This window comes from Conger conger, chromosome 14 (assembly GCF_963514075.1).
Source record: "Conger conger chromosome 14, fConCon1.1, whole genome shotgun sequence".
Classification (NCBI taxonomy): domain Eukaryota; kingdom Metazoa; phylum Chordata; class Actinopteri; order Anguilliformes; family Congridae; genus Conger; species Conger conger.
In genome coordinates this window covers 46,776,918-46,791,233 of record NC_083773.1, presented here as the reverse complement: position 1 = coordinate 46,791,233, position 14,316 = coordinate 46,776,918, and the positions used below count along the sequence as shown (strand labels likewise).

Sequence of the window (14,316 nt, the reverse complement as noted above, 5' to 3'; positions counted from 1 at the left end):
ACGTTGTATTACATTACAGTCTCTCTTCTCCAGTGGTGGAGAACATGAGTGTTCCTGTCATGGAAACAAAACTGGGTATGACCAAGAAGGCACAAAGGCCCATATATTGTAATTAATTGTAATGAACCTAACACAGTAATTTTTTCAAAGTGGAAGAAAAAATGAAACGCTACCTTGGCTCACTTCAAATGAATCGGTGAGGTGCTCTGTGTAACATGGTCCATATGAAAAAATAATAATACTACACAGCGCTAAAATTTGTTACAAAAGTTAAAAAGCCTTTTTTTCATGGCTTCAAACCGCTGTTTTTTCAAACAGTCATTTTTATTATATGACTAGACAGATGACCAATCTACACAGGTATACCTACTTTATGGCATTATCCAAACGTCTGTGGGGTAGAGATGAAACGGTGCTCCCCCGTGCTCTCCAGTGCTCCCCAGTGCTCTCCCGTGCTCTCCCGTGCTCTCCCGTGCTCCCCAGTGCTCTCCCGTGCTCTCCCGTGCTCTCCCGTGCTCCCCAGTGCTCCCCAGTGCTCCCCAGTGCTCCCCAGTGCTCCCCAGTGCTCTCCAGTGCTCTCCAGTGCTGCCTCTCTGTCTGCGCTCTCGGTCTGCTAACCTGGACCAAGGGTGTCCAGCCTTATCTGCATAGGGCTGGTGTGGGTGTTGTAGTCTGTCACTAAGACACTGTATTCAACCATATATAACTAATCATGGTCTTCAATTGAGACCTTGGTAAGTAGAATCTGGTGTGTTGTTGTATTAATACTGGGCTAAAACAAAAAACCTGCACTTGCACCGGCCCTTTTTGGATAAGATTGGACAGCCCTGGTCCGTGACCTTAACTATGAAAGTTCTCTCACTACTGCTAAAGCCAAACGCTCCAATTGGACACATCTTATGTAGATATGTAGGGGCATGACTGTGGCAATGGCTCTCATGTGCTGTAATGCAGCTTTGGCACAATTGGCCTTCAGTCCCGTGAACTGACCTGGTGAACCTTGTGAACCCTACACTGTTGATTCTTGGTTGGACGGCATGTTCATCTTAGCGCTGTACTGTGAAATCCATCTGCTACTTAGAGCTTCCTCCAGCACCCAATGTGGCACTTAATGCTGGAGGTTTCTGTAATGACTACTATTATTTGTGACACTGATGGCTTGATTGGTCATTGTCTCCCACTCTTTAAATAACTCTTTTGTCAGTTGCTTTGCAAGTGAGTGTCTTCTAAAAGCCTGAGTGTAAATGTTAGCAGGCCCAGCCGAAGCCTCATGGAGGCAGAAGGAAACAGGGTTGTGCGTTAGCGTCGTTAGCGTTAGTGGTGGCCGTGTATAGCTCTCGCCCTGGTTTCTGACTGCAGCTGGGGAGATGGTGACCCAGAATCTGCCCGGCCCGAACGTTTTAAATTGAGCCGATGTTGGAGGAGGAGCAGTCTCACCCCTGCGCCAAGTAGGACAAGCGATCCTGCCTGAATAAAATAAAATTAAAAATTAAAAACGTCCTCTAAGAGGACACGGGGGGCAGCTGTGGAGAGCCCTTGCTCTGTTGGGTTTATTTGGGTGGAGGAGAAAGTGGAATGTGGAGAGGCTTCTAGGCGGAGGCAGAAAAGAGGATCACTGTAGCCACAGTCTCAGCTCTGTGCAGCTATGAATACCACTGGGCTCTATCATACGGTCACACAGAGAACAGGCAGTTTCAGGTCTGTTTCCTCAATGAAATTGGGCTTTTAGAAGAAAAGAAACAGAACCGGCATATACCTATTTTAGTGTGGGAACAGTGGAAATACACTCTGATGTCTTAGAAAAGGGTTGTCTGCTCAGTGGAAGACTCCGACCTGACCACAGTCTTCAGATACGCTAGTGCTGGGCATAGACTGAAGCTTCGCACACCATGGTGCTAAATGCAGCTCTGAACACACACTGCATGTGAGCGCTGGCCTGCCCTTTGATTGAGCAGCAGCACATCTTTACTGCAGTTTCTTCTCTTTTTATCTCGCAGTGGTTTCCGCTCTCGTCCTCGGGGAGCCGCAGGGTGGCTGGTTGTTGTTTTGCGTGAGACGATGCGAGTTGAGTGTGTAACTGCTCAGTTTAGCTGATGAGCAAGTAACTGTGAAAGATCACAGGCACCGCGGCCCTCTGGGGGAAGATATCACTGCGCCAGACTGCAGCATGCTAACGCTAATGCTAATCCTAACCCTAACGCTAATGCTAACGCTTTGTCAGCAGACCCACTTTTGTCCCGCTACGCTGCTTTGCGGCAGGCTCCTCTGGACTTTCACTAAGCGCGTGCACAACCAAGTGCAGCGAGGAGCAGGGGCTCTGTGAGTAAATCAGCAGGAGAACAGGAGGCCCACGCTCGCCGTTTCTGCCCACTGCGTGAGAGCTCGGACCGTCCTCCCGGTGCACCCCCGTCTGAGATGCTGGTGTTGGGGGACGGTATTTACGGCCTTGCTGTGAAGCATGTGTTGCAGGTTTTTGTTATCTGGCGAATAAAGCCAGCTGTAACGTGTGAATACACTCCTTGGTTCCTTTATATTTGACCTTGCCTTTTGTCTTTTTATGCGTAAATAATTATCTTTGTCTGTAAAAGATGCTGTATTAATACACTTGCCTTGTCTTGCCTTTGCTTTACAGTGGCCGTCATGACAGGGTTGTACTGTAAAATGCTGAGGTTAGAGAGAGGAAGATTTCTCATAAGAAGGACAAGAGAGCCTTACCCTGCCACAGTTATTTCCATGGGTCTCTGAAAATGGAAATGTGAGTTTTGTTCCCGATTTAGTCAGCTTTCATCCCAGCTTGTGGCTCTCCCCTGACTGCCTGGCATGAGGTCACCTAAACAGCGATAAAAGGGGAGGGGGGGAAGGGAGGCAGTTAAAACTCGGCCCCACCCTGTCTGAATGGAGGCGGTGAGACTTCCTCTTGGGGCAGACGGGTCATGCAGGGGTCAGGGGTCAGATGCAGAATAGAAGGGTTCCAGACACAGGGAAGGAATGCTGCTGAAACCAGCCTGGTCTTATCCTAGCACAGCCTGCTCTTATCTTAGCACAGCCTGGCCTTATCTTAGCACAGCCTGGTCTTATCCTAGCACAGCCTGGTCTTATCTTAGCACAGCCTGCTCTTATCCTAGCACAGCCTGGTCTTATCTTTGCACAGCCTGGTCTTATCCTAGCACAGCCTGGTCTTATCTTAGCACAGCCTGGTCTTATCTTAGCACAGCCTGGTCTTATCTTAGCACAGCCTGCTCTTATCCTAGCACAGCCTGGTCTTATCCTAGCACAGCCTGGTCTAATCTTAGCACAGCCTGGTCTTATCTTAGTACAGCCTGGTCTTATCTTAGCACAGCCTGGTCTTATCCTAGCACGGCCTGGTCTTATCTTAGCACAGCCTGGTCTTATCTTAGCACAGCCTGGTCTTATCCTAGCACAGCCTGGTCTTATCCTAGCACAGCCTGGTCTTATCTTAGCACAGCCTGGTCTTATCTTAGCACAGCCTGGTATTATCTTAGCACAGCCTGGCCTTATCTTAGCACAGCCTGGTCTTGTCTTAGCACAGCCTGGTATTATCCTAGCACAGCCTGGTATTATCCTAGCACAGCCTGGTCTTATCTTAGCACAGCTTGGTCTTATCTTAGCACAGTCTGGTATTATCTTAGTACAGCCTGGTCTTATCCTAGCACAGCCTGGTCTTATCTTAGCACAGCCTGGTATTATCTTAGCACAGCCTGGTCTTATCTTAGCACAGCCTGGTCTTATCTTAGCACAGCCTGGTCTTATCTTAGCACAGCCTGGTCTTATCTTAGCACAGCCTGGTCTTATCCTAGCACAGCCTACTCTTATCCTAGCACAGCCTGCTCTTATCCTAGCACAGCCTGGTCTTATCTTAGTACAGCCTGGTCTTGTCTTAGTACAGCCTGGTCTTGTCTTGGTACAGCCTGGTCTTATCTTGGTACAGCCTAGTCTTATCCTAGCACAGCCTGCTCTTATCTTAGCACAGCCTGCTCTTGTCTTAGCACAGTTTGGTCTTGTCTTGGTACAGCCTGGCCATAGCACAGCTGAAGCTGTGCTCAGCCCATTGAAAGGAGGGCTGCATAAAGAGTAGTGTTGGCAGGGAAGGTGGAGGGGTGGTGTTACGCATCCCCTGTACTTGGTGGTCACCTAATCCAGTAAGGTTGGCTTGGCTCCCTCTGCTGGTAGCCATGGCCACAAATATAGTACAGTGCGTGCCCCTGCCAATTATCTCTGTGCCAATCCGTGCCCTGAGATCTGGCAGGCGGGGCCTATATAATATACCTGTGCGCTGGTGAAGACGGAGCGATGCATGCGGCGCAAGTTTGTGAAAGACGGTCCATCCCACGCCTTCTGTTCCTGCTCCCGCTGTCTGAGCTGCTGGTCCCCGCTCTCTTGGACGCTATTTTTGACGCTTAACTTAATTCTGGACTCTTAACTTAAATACTTGTTGTAAATCCCTATTTTTGTAATTAAAAACTCGAGCCCTCTTCTCGTTGGCGTCTTGTTTATGTTGTGGATTGAGGTTCGATCCGTAACATAATTGGGGGCTCGTCCGGGATGAGTATGTTAGCACCCGGGATGGGTGGGTATGTTAGCATTGAAATATTTTTGTTATTATAAAATATAATGACAAACCACAAAGCCTGACTAAAGCTCTCTGGTGGTGTGTTTCTGGAAATTTTAAGGATCTTTTAAATATATTAGTCCATCGATACAGACTTTTTATGTACAGATGTGGATATTGGTTCTGTTTTAACATTTGATCTTGTCAGGATGTCTGTTGTTTGTGGGATTGAATTTGTTCTGGCAGTCAATGGAAGATTGTGATGTGACGAAATATTTTACTGTTCAAATAAAGTGCAGCTGGCTGTATTAGTGCATAGTGCAAGAGGATAGATACATAAATTGCTTTATCCGACAGTGTCTTTGACAGATAAATCTGCCTCATAACTCTAATCTTTAAAAGGGAACTCCAGCCAGAAATCATTATTTAATATGTGGTACCCACTTTAAGAATATTTTAGCTCTCTTCATTCAGGCTGCGCTTCATTCCATTGTACAGAACGGATTCAGATCATTCAGGCTATAGATCAGACATCCAGCCTTCAGCTATCTCATAAGTACTGTGATTGTGACTTCAGAAATACAGAAACAAACACAGTTGTATCACCTTTACACAGTATTCTCCTATTCAAAATGCACATTTAACTGATAAGAAAGGAATGCCTTGTCTATCTGATACCACATAATTTACGCTACTCAGGCAGACCGCAACATGTGCCGTGCTATCAGAGAGTGTAGGAAGCATGTCAGCAATTTGGCAATATTTTACACTAGATAATCCCTCCAGTAAAACAGCGATGTGCACAGCATGCAAGGCTTTAGATTCGAGGGGTGGCACTACTGTTGCCAATTTCAACACCAGCAATCTCATAAAGCATTTGAAGGCGCATCACGCGAAAGAGCATGATCGGTTCATCAAGGCGGAAGTGAGGAACTGAGTTTTAAACGTTAGGTTCACATAAGATTTGTGTTTATTCATTGTCACGCAAATTCAAACTACTGGCAATCTGAATGCACGTGAATTAAACTACAGGGATTTAACTACAGCCTTCTGCAACTGTAAGGTTACACTGTGCAGTGTCAATGTAAATCTTTAATTTGGCAATTAGGCTATTATCAAACTTACAATGTTGATATTTAACTATCATAAAGTTTGAAAATTAAATTAAATTTGTCAGTACTTAAAAAAATAAAAATACGGCCCCTAGGGGTTATAAGCAGTGTCGGTTACACATGGTTAAACATGTGTTATTTTTTTACATTTATGCACAGGTCTTGGATTGGTTCAGGTTCAGGTATCGGAAATCGGTATCGGGGAAGAAAAAATGGTATCTGATGTTCCCCTTATAAAAAAATAAAAAAAATGTTTTTCCACTGGTTCAGTAGAGCTGAATTTCTGCACATTCGGATAGGGGAAACCATACTGCAGTACATAGGGGAAACCATACTGCAGTCCATAGGGGAAACCATACTGCAGTACATAGGGGAAACCATACTGCAGTGCATAGGGGAAACCATACTGCAGTGCCTAGGGGAAACCATACTGCAGTGCATAGGGGAAACCATACTGCAGTACATAGGGGAAACCATACTGCAGTACCTAGGGGAAACCATACTGCAGTACATAGGGGAAACCATACTGCAGTACATAGGGGAAACCATACTGCAGTACATAGGGGAAACCATACTGCAGTACATAGGGGAAACCATACTGCAGTACATAGGGGAAACCATACTGCAGTACATAGGGGAAACCATACTGCAGTGCATAGGGGAAACCATACTGCAGTACATAGGGGAAACCATACTGCAGTGCCTAGGGGAAACCATACTGCAGTACATAAGGGAAACCATACTGCAGTGCATAGGGGAAACCATACTGCAGTACATAGGGGAAACCATACTGCAGTACATAGGGGAAACCATACTGCAGTACATAGGGGAAACCATACTGCAGTACATAGGGGAAACCATACTGCAGTACATAGGGGATATGGACTGGAGCCGTGCACACAGAGCCGTGCACACGTGAATGGTGCGCAGGAGTTCGTATTAGCGAGTCTTCCCAAATCATTCCACGTTTCCCTCTATATACGCAGGGTTTACAGGAAAGCAACAATCATCAAATAAAGAGTCACAAGACAGCGGTAACAACAACGGTCCTGTTGTCTCTGTATGTCTAACAAACCTGGTTAACCTTTGTAGCACAGCTGGATGCTGACTCACAACTAACTTGCGTTACCTGTGGTTTATTTCAAAATGGCGTTTCAAGATCTTTATTCAGCACCAATGACACCAAACTATTTTCCACAACCTCAGCTATCTGAAGACATCAAAAACTGGATGTGGAAAACCCATGATCTATACAGTACTATTTAATCTTAAAACAGTTCTGGAAGCAAATGCACAGAGGCAGCACAATGATGGGAGCAATAGTCCTGTAACTCGTCCTTGACGAGTACTGTCTTTTCGTCAAACGTTGCTGACAGTGTCAACATGGTAACACACACACACTCACACACTCACACACACACACATACACACACACGCACACACACTCACACATACACATACATACATACACATACACACACACACGCACACATACACACACACATACACACACACGTACACACACTCACACATACACACACATACATACACATACACACACATACATGCACACGCACACATACACACACACACACATACACACACACGCACACACACTCACACACTCACACACACATACACACACTCTCACTCACGCGCACACACACACACACACACACACTCTCACTCACGCACACGCACTCACACACTCACTCACACACTCACTCACTCACTCACTCACTTGCACACGTGCACAAGCACACGCACACGCACACACACACGCACACCACGGCTGCTTCCTGCGATCTGTGTGCGATAATCAGCTTTGCTGCAGGACGGTTCCGGCTGATTAGATGAATTAGTGAGAGCAGCACACAGAGGGCGGGACACATAGCAGGACCCCGCCCATATGACCATAGCTCACATCGTCCATGCCTGTCCTGAGTCTAGGGCAGTGTTTCCCAACTCCAGTCCTCGGGACCCACATGCCACATGCTCAGACCTGATCCTCACACCTGCTCTACACTGTCCAGCACTGGATCTCACACCTGATCTCACACCTGATCTCACACCTGGTCTACACTGTCCAGCACTGGATTTCACACCTGGAGAGAGGGTCCGCAGAGGGACTGCTTCAGCCCAGCTCTGAGGGTCCGTGCCTCACCTGCATGAGAATAATCATAAATCCTGTTTATTTATATTTATACAGCGCTTTTCTCACCAGCCAGCGACACAAACTCTCCTCAACCTCATAAATACATAATGTTTTTTTATTGAATTCTTCAGAAATTGTAAAACTGAATCCATCACTAACCCATATGGGGATAGTTCTAAAATGTAGAAAATCCTGGATTCTAATCTGGAAGGTTTCTATTTGTGTATGTCTTTATTGATTTACAGTACAGTCTTCAAAAAGGGAACCTGGGCTCTCTTGGTGTCACAGCTGGAGGTGTCTGTCTGAATCTGTTCTGGTCACAGGTGCAGGTGTAGGCTGAAGGGGGGGTTAGGCGCACTCCTGCAGACGACCCCCCCCCCGCCCCTGGAGTCTGAAACTGGAGACACGGCCGTGCGTGTGAAATCCAGGAAGAGAGACACAAAGTCAACAGCTCTGAAACTATTTAAGCCATGTGTGGCTGGCCAGAGCCCTGTCTGCTCTGCCGTCTCCCGGGAGACCGCAAACTGAGGGGGTCACGGCTCTAGTGGGAGGGTCTTTCTTATTTTGGCCGCAGAATGGCTATTTCCTGTTCTTGGGACGTGTACAGGGCGAAGCACACACTTGTCCCGTCTCCTGTTTGTGAGATGTTGCCGATCGCTTCAGTCCACTGTTTGAAATGTTTTGGTTCACAGGAGGAAAGGAATTGTGGTCACTGTGTGTGTAAAGAAACCAGGCTGATGCCATCCTAGTACGATGTGTGTACACATAGTATACCAGCAGCTGCACTGGTGTTCAGTGTACTCCTTATGACCTCTTGTGCACTGAGGGATAATGCCTGCCTGCACTGTGAGTGTGTTTAATGTGTGTGTTTTGATGTATACTCAATGTTGAAGGGAAGAACAAGCAGTGTAGAACAGAACTTCTGCAGTGCAGCTCTCTGGGAGCAGGGCTTCAGCAGCCATAGCTCTCTGAGAACAGGGCTTCAGCAGCCATAGCTCTCTGAGAACAGGGCTTCAGCAGCCATAGCTCTCTGAGAACAGGGCTTCAGCAGCCATAGCTCTCTGAGAACAGGGCTTCAGCAGCCATAGCTCTCTGAGAACAGGGCTTCAGCAGCTATAGCTCTCTGAGAACAGGGCTTCAGCAGCCATAGCTCTCTGAGAACAGGGCTTCAGCAGCCATAGCTCTCTGAGAACAGGGCTTCAGCAGCCATAGCTCTCTGAGAACAGGGCTTCAGCAGCCATAGCTCTCTGAGAACAGGGCTTCAGCAGCCATAGCTCTCTGAGAACAGGGCTTCAGCAGCCATAGCTCTCTGAGAACAGGGCTTCAGCAGCTATAGCTCTCTGAGAACAGGGCTTCAGCAGCCATAGCTCTCTGAGAACAGGGCTTCAGCAGCCATAGCTCTCTGAGAACAGGGCTTCAGCAGCTATAGCTCTCTGAGAACAGGGCTTCAGCAGCCATAGCTCTCTGAGAACAGGGCTTCAGCAGCCATAGCTCTCTGAGAACAGGGCTTCAGCAGCCATAGCTCTCTGAGAACAGGGCTTCAGCAGCCATAGCTCTCTGAGAGCAGAGCTTCAGCAGCCATAGCTCTCTGAGAACAGGGCTTCAGCAGCCATAGCTCTCTGAGAACAGGGCTTCAGCAGCCATAGCTCTCTGCGAACAGGGCTTCTGCAGCCATAGCTCTCTGAGAACAGGGCTTCAGCAGCCATAGCTCTCTGAGAACAGGGCTTCAGCAGCCATAGCTCTCTGAGAGCAGAGCTTCAGCAGTGCAGCTCTCTGAGAGCAGAGCTTCAGCAGCCATAGCTCTCTGAGAGCAGGGCTTCAGCAGCCATAGCTCTCTGAGAACAGGGCTTCAGCAGCCATAGCTCTCTGAGAACAGGGCTTCAGCAGCCATAGCTCTCTGAGAACAGGGCTTCTGCAGCCATAGCTCTCTGAGAACAGGGCTTCAGCAGCCATAGCTCTCTGAGAACAGGGCTTCAGCAGCCATAGCTCTCTGAGAACAGGGCTTCAGCAGCCATAGCTCTCTGAGAACAGAGCTTCAGCAGTGCAGCTCTCTGAGAACAGGGCTTCAGCAGCCATAGCTCTCTGAGAACAGGGCTTCAGCAGCCATAGCTCTCTGAGAGCAGAGCTTCAGCAGTGCAGCTCTCTGAGAACAGGGCTTCAGCAGCCATAGCTCTCTGAGAACAGGGCTTCAGCAGTGCAGCTCTCTGAGAACAGGGGATCTCCTCCCTGACTTTTACTGTACATGGATTTGTGAAAATACATACATAAATTCTTCATACTGAATGTTTAAAGATGGATCTTTCTCCATTCCTCTCTGTCTCTCCAGGCATGCCCACGTATTCATGAGAATTATGTACAGTCTGTATTGCTCATACATCTTTACTTATCTGTCTCTCTCTCTCTCTCTCTCTCTCTCTCTCTCTGTGCGTCTTATGTTTTTGGTTTCAGTTGTGTTTCTTTGTAATTTTTGTTGTGTTTTTATTGGTTTTTGCTCTTAAAGAGTTAATTCGTGAAATGCTGTGAAATGATCTCTCATTCTCTCTGTGTGCTTAAGGTAGCCTGATTTAATTCTTTCTCCAATTTCATCTGATAATCCCAGGGCTCATATGATCATGCACAAGCTTTAAAACAGGAAATCAAACATGGAGGCTTGCTTTAGTCAGAGGAAATGATACACAACATCATTTACCCGAGGTGTGGTGGACAGCGCTGCCTGACAGCCGGCCAGCCACTGGGTACGCAGCGCCCGGAGGACAGCTAAACTGCGTTTAGTGTGAATCTGAGCTTTTCTCCCCGAGGCACTTTGTAAAAACGGCTGTTCGTGCAGGCATCAATCAGGCGAGCAACGTGCTTCTCAGCAGGCAGTCGGACCCACTAACATGCTAACAGCACTCCGACACCTGCTGGTGAAATCCTGTGCCGTTAATTACCGCTAAATGCGTTTGAGAAATGTGGCCTTAATAGTAATGGAAATGCTAGTGATGGGGGAATGCTGCTTTGCTGCTTTCCTCTTCGATGCTAGGCTGCTTTCTATCATCGGATGAACAGGAAAACCCCTTAAACAGACATCAGAAACAATTGGGGAACTTTACATCTTCAGTTCACAAAAAGGTTTCGTATAACAGTAAAACAGTTTCCACTTAACTACAGATGTTTGTTTCCTGAAGACATATAACCCAGTTCTTCACTCTGTTTGTCAGGCATATAGTATGGCTTGGTTGCTTCTGCAGACTCCCTACAAAGTGTCTCATTCGCACTTGTTGTCTCTGCAGCTGACAGACTGCCCTAGATAAATACTGAGTGTGTGTGGGGGGGCAATCCACTGCATTACCTGTGAGTGTGGGGGGCAATCCACTGCATTACCTGTGAGTGTGCGGGGCAATCCACTGTATTACCTGTGAGTGTGGGGGGCAATCCACTGCATTACCTGTGAGTGTGTGCGGGGCAATCCACTGTATTACCTGTGAGTGTGGGGGGCAATCCACTGCATTACCTGTGAGTGTGGGGGGCAATCCACTGTATTACCTGTGAGTGTGGGGGGCAATCCACTGCATTACCTGTGAGTGTGTGCGGGGCAATCCACTGCATTACCTGTGAGTGTGCGGGGGGGCAATCCACTGCATTACCTGTGAGTGTAGGGGGCAATCCACTGCATTACCTGTGAGTGTGTGGGGGGCAATCCACTGCATTACCTGTGAGTGTGGGGGGCAATCCACTGCATTACCTGTGAGTGTGTGGGGGGCAATCCACTGCATTACCTGTGAGTGTGTGGGGGGGCAATCCACTGCATTACCTGTGTGTGGGGGGGCAATCCACTGCATTACCTGTGAGTGTGCGGGGGGGCAATCCACTGCATTACCTGTGAGTGTGTGGGGGGGGAATCCACTGCATTACCTGTGAGTGTGTGGGGGGAATCCACTGCATTACCTGTGAGTGTGGGGGGCAATCCACTGCATTACCTCTGTGTGTGAGGGGGCAATCCACTGCATTACCTGTGAGTGTGTGGGGGGGCAATCCACTGCATTACCTGTGAGTGTGCGGGGCAATCCACTGCATTACCTGTGAGTGTGTGGGGGGGGAATCCACTGCATTACCTGTGAGTGTGCGGGGGGGGAATCCACTGCATTACCTGTGAGTGTGTGGGGGGGCAATCCACTGCTTCACCTGTGTGTGGGGGGGCAATCCACTGCATTACCTGTGAGTGTGTGCGGGGCAATCCACTGCATTACCTGTGAGTGTGGTGGGCAACCCACTGCTTCATCTGTGTGTGGGGGGGGGGCAATCCACTGCATTACCTGTGAGTGTGGGGGGGCAATCCACTGCATTACCTGTGAGTGTGGGGGGCAATCCACTGCATTACCTGTGAGTGTGGGGGGCAACCCACTGCTTCACCTGTGTGTGTGGGGGGGGGCAATCCACTGCATTACCTGTGAGTGTGGGGGGCAATCCACTGCATTACCTGTGAGTGTGTGGGGGCAATAAGCTCCTGTACCAGTACCTGTGGCTGATTTTGACGAATGCTCCGATTCAATATTTGACAATACATTTTTGCTACTAAACGTTCCAAAATGATCAAATTATTGATATCAGGTTTAACAGATGACACTAGCACGAGTGATGACAAAGTTTTTGATGCTGATGACAGTGATGTTGGCAGTGTTCCTGGAGAGCGACCTGGCATGACTTCTGCATTTTGCATTGATTGGATCAGATTGTTAACCTTGGGTTAACGATATGGGTCAATGTTTTGTTCCACTACCAGCATACACACACTCTCTCTCTCTCTGTCTCTCTTTCTGTCTCTCTCTCTGTGTCTCTGTCTCTCTCTCTCTCTCTCTCTCTCTCTCTCTCTCTGTCTCTCTGTCTCTCTGTCACTCTTTCTGTCTCTCTGTCTCCTAGCCTCGTACGCAAGATGAGACAGGAAGTGGGTCAGCCTCTGGCTTCCTGTTCATGCTTGACGGAGCATTCTAGCTAGTGGTTTTGGCTGAGGTGACGCTCAGGCAGACCGTTGGACTTAGCCTGTTTGATGCCCACTCACTTCTTCACCAAAAATAAAAGTGCTCAGTTGAAATAAAGCATTCAGTCTCTGTATCACTTCGATGGGAACCAACAGTATTACTGTTGTGTGTCAGACCATTAGAAGCACTACGCAAATATAAATTTAAGCATTCTATCCAATCATATCTGAGTCTGGCTTAGATTTTACAATGTAAACTTTTTTGGATTTTGGGGTGTTTGGGTGTCTGTATTCTGGCCGTTTTAATAGTTGGGATCATTGTCACAATAAACTGTCTGCTATACTGTGAGTGACCCAGCCAGACAACTGACATTGTACTGACTCAGCCCAGAGATGTGTCACATGCACTGCTGTAATCTGAGAACATCCCCCATAAACATGTCAGACAAAGTAAATTTGTTCTTGAAGTAGAACTGATTATTGTCATCACGACAGTTTGTTGTGCAGAGCGAGCTGTAAGATGGATGCCGGATACACAGGAAGTGGTTAATCTAGTGGTTATCTTTGCGTCTGTCTTTGACAGGATGTAAGGCAGGTGTAAACTGTGCGACTGGAAAGTTTTGATGATGAGGTATATAAAGCGTCTCACCATTGGTACGGTTCTCCTAACCTCAGCGTAAAATGATTTTCGGTTTCTTTTGCCCCAAGTGCAAAATCTCTGTCAGGACGTGTGTGAAGTACTGGAACTCTGCAGTGGTGTAGAGATCTGAAACCCCCTTGGACTATCTCTGAAGTGTGAGTGTGCAGTTTGTGTTAATTGAGCTAGTCAAGCTTTTTCTTTCCACTGAGCAGTTGTCGAAAGGGGAAAATATGACCATTGGTTTCCGTGTGTGAGTGTGTGTGAGTGTGTGTGAGTGTGTCTGTCTCCTGGGAGGCCGCAAGTTCTGTTCGCTTTTGTTTACACCTGGAAATCCAATTCAGACCCAAGAAATCAGGTGAGGTGAGGCAACTGTGAAATTGACAGCTTTAATCGATCAAGTGCCAAGTAACAATGAAAACCTGCAAATTCTGTGTTTCTCCAAGGACAAGAGTGAATGCTGCTGGTCTGGAGACGGATGTTGACATCCTACAGCAGAAGCCTTCTTTCCTGAGCTCCAGGGCTTCTGTTTTTACCTTAAAGTTGGCAGTCAGTTCTGCCAGTTAGCTGGATAACTGCACTGAGTGAAACCTGAAACCCTCCCAAATCAGGAAATGAACTGAAGTAAAAATAGCTGTTTTGGGTTTTACTCAGTGTAGTTAGTTGTTCCACAACTCAGTAATCCTGCTTTGTGAAACAGGCTTCTGGTGTTGTGGGTCTTTGGTTGCTTTAACTGATCTATTGTGTAATGACTAATAAGTTAAAACTCTAGACCCTGTGACTCTCCGTGACTAGGGTATCAGACTTTGTGGGGAAATGGAACTTAAGCTGTTTCAGCCAACAAGAGCCTTTAGATGCTATAGACAGGTTGGCTAGCTGCTCACA

At 47.5% G+C, this 14,316-nt stretch overlaps 1 protein-coding gene across 4 annotated transcripts in view; it reads left to right on the top strand.

Annotated features, from left to right (window-relative positions):
• Window positions 1-14,316, top strand: part of LOC133110447 (protein phosphatase 1 regulatory inhibitor subunit 16B-like) — a 43,196-nt gene that overhangs the window by 11,208 nt on the left and 17,672 nt on the right. The window contains exon 1 of one of the 4 annotated variants that reach the window (XM_061220562.1): window positions 13,403-13,589. The exons of the other annotated variants lie outside the window; for them this stretch is intronic. The gene's annotated coding sequence lies outside the window, so the exon portion shown is untranslated. Of the gene's footprint in view, window positions 1-13,402; window positions 13,590-14,316 lie in introns of those variants that run through there. 4 annotated transcript variants of the gene reach the window in all.